Raw genomic sequence first — 2,435 nt, forward strand, 5'->3', positions numbered from 1 at the left:
GTTGCTATCCATGCCTCTTCTGACCTACATGTGACTCCAGACGCATAGCAATGTAGTTGACTCTTAACTGTCCTCTGAACATGCAGTTGCATCAATAATGTGAAAAAAGAAAATAAGACCTGATGAAGCATCTGGTATTGACTGACCTACCATGAGTGGCAAATTCACTCTATCAACCCCTACATTTGCGGCTACTGCCAAAATTGGAAGAACAGTCTCATAGACACATTCATGCTCATGGCATTATATTTTACAGACAATGTCCCAGATATCAACATTGCCAAACCTGAATATGTCCACACCAATGGTGCAGAAGTGAAGCACAAAGTTATATCGTTGGGTGGAACTTGACCTGGGAGTCCTCAACATTGAGTCTGCACCTCATGAAGAGTCTCAAATCGTGTCAGAAATCTTTACCACATTCTGCCATCCTTTGACTGATGATCATTACTACTTCATGTTGACAACCACATGGAGAAAACTGAGGAAGGCAAGACCATAAAATATACAATGGTTGGGACTTCAGTGTTCATCACCGCAGGTGGCTTGAATAGCACTACTACTGACCAAACCGGTTACGTCTTAAAGGACAGGGTTGATAGACTGGGTTGCAGGTATTGAAGGAAACAGCAAGAGGGAAAAGCATGCTTAACATCATCCTTATCAATTTAATTGCTGCAGATGCATCCAACCATGACAGTATCAGTAAGAGTGATGACTGCACAGTGCTTGTGGAAACAAAGTCCTGTCTTCACACTGAGAATATCTTCCATCTAGTTATGTATCACAATGCTAAATGGGACAGAGTTTGAACAGATCTGACAACTGAAGACTGGTCATCCATAAGGGATTGTGGGCCATTAGCAGCATCAGAGCTGTACTCAAACACAAACTTGCAACCACATGACCTGGCATATCCCTCACTGTATGATTATCATTAAATCAAGGCATTAACTCTGGTTCAAGAAAGAGTGCAGGCGGGGATGCCAGGAGCAGCGTCAGCCATACCAAAAAATGAAGCTACAGGATAGGACTTCTGAGGTGCTAGATAGCATAAGCATCAAGTGATAGATGGGGCAAAGTACTTCCACAACTAATGCATCTCATCTAATCTCTGCAGTCTTATCACTTCCAGTTGTGATTGGTAGCTCATAATTAAACAACACACTGGAGGAGGAGGTTCCATAATTATCTCCAACCTAAATGATATGGGAGCCCAAGACATCGCTACAAAAGGTAATGTTGAAGCATTTGCAACAGTACTTAGTGTCACAGATGCCAGTTTTCAACCAATTCATTCCATGTGATGTCATGAAAAAACTGGAGACACTAGATATTTCAAAGACTATGGTCCCTGACAACATTCTGGCAATAGCACTAAAAATGTATGCTCCTGTCTTGCCACTCACTTAGCCAAGCTATTCCAATACGATCACAACATTACATCTACCCGTCAATGTGGAAACTTGTCCAGGTATGCCCTGCACACAAAAAAAGCAGGACGAGCCCGGGTAGCTCAATCGGTAGAGCATCAGACTCTTAATCTGAGGGTCCAGGGTTCGAGTCCCCGCTCGGGTGTCAGCTTTTAAGTTGCACTGACCTTGAAGAAAGAACACGCAGTGCTCGCAAATCAAACTCAACGCCCCTCACGTTCTGGTGGTGGGAAGTAAGCACAGGCCAGTTTTGCCTGGATTTCTGAACTGTCACGGTTGCTGCCATACTCGCTGTGTTTCTGTGGCCAGTCCTTGGTAGTATACTGGTTAGTATCCCTGCCTGTCACGTGGCAGACCAGGCTTCAATTCCCCGCTGGGGAGGCTGCGGTATCTTGAGGGTCAAATTCCATACTTTGACCCAAGAGTGCCGGATTCAAGTCCCGTTTGCTCCAGAAGTGTGTATTAACATCTCCAAGTAGTCTGCTCTTGAAAACAATCTCAACCTACAATAGTCTCCATGGCAGGCTTGTACCCTAATCTATCAAGCACCCAGTTGGGACTCCCTGCTTTTAAGGGGTGGCACATTGGTTAGCACTGCTGCCTCACAGCACCAGGGGCCCAGGTTCGATTCCGACCTCGGGTGACTGTGTGGAGTTTGCGCATTCTCTCTGTGTCTGTGTGGGTTTCCTCCGGGTGCTCCAGTTTCCTCCCACAATCCAAAGATGTGCAGGTTTAGGTGAATTGGCCATGCTAAATTGCCCATAGTGTTAGATGCTTTAGTTAGAGGGAAATGGGTCTGGGTGGGCTACTCTTCGGAGGGTTGGTGTGGACTTCTTGGGCTGAAGGGTCTGTTTCCACACTGTACAGAATCTAATCTAATCTAATCTAAAAATCCAACCCAGCCAACTATCACCCCCATCAGTCTACTCCTGATCATCAGTAAAGTGATGGAAGGTGTCATCACTAGTTCTATCAAACAGCATCTGCTCAGAAATGACTTGT

At 45.2% G+C, this 2,435-nt stretch overlaps 1 non-coding gene across 1 annotated transcript; it reads left to right on the forward strand.

Moving 5' to 3' along the window:
* The first annotated feature begins 1,505 nt into the window (after positions 1-1,505).
* On the forward strand, positions 1,506-1,578 carry trnak-cuu. The gene has a single exon. It is a non-coding gene; the product is annotated as a tRNA-Lys (tRNA).
* Positions 1,579-2,435: the final 857 nt, after the last annotated feature.

Source organism: Chiloscyllium plagiosum, chromosome 4 (assembly GCF_004010195.1).
Source record: "Chiloscyllium plagiosum isolate BGI_BamShark_2017 chromosome 4, ASM401019v2, whole genome shotgun sequence".
Taxonomy (NCBI): domain Eukaryota; kingdom Metazoa; phylum Chordata; class Chondrichthyes; order Orectolobiformes; family Hemiscylliidae; genus Chiloscyllium; species Chiloscyllium plagiosum.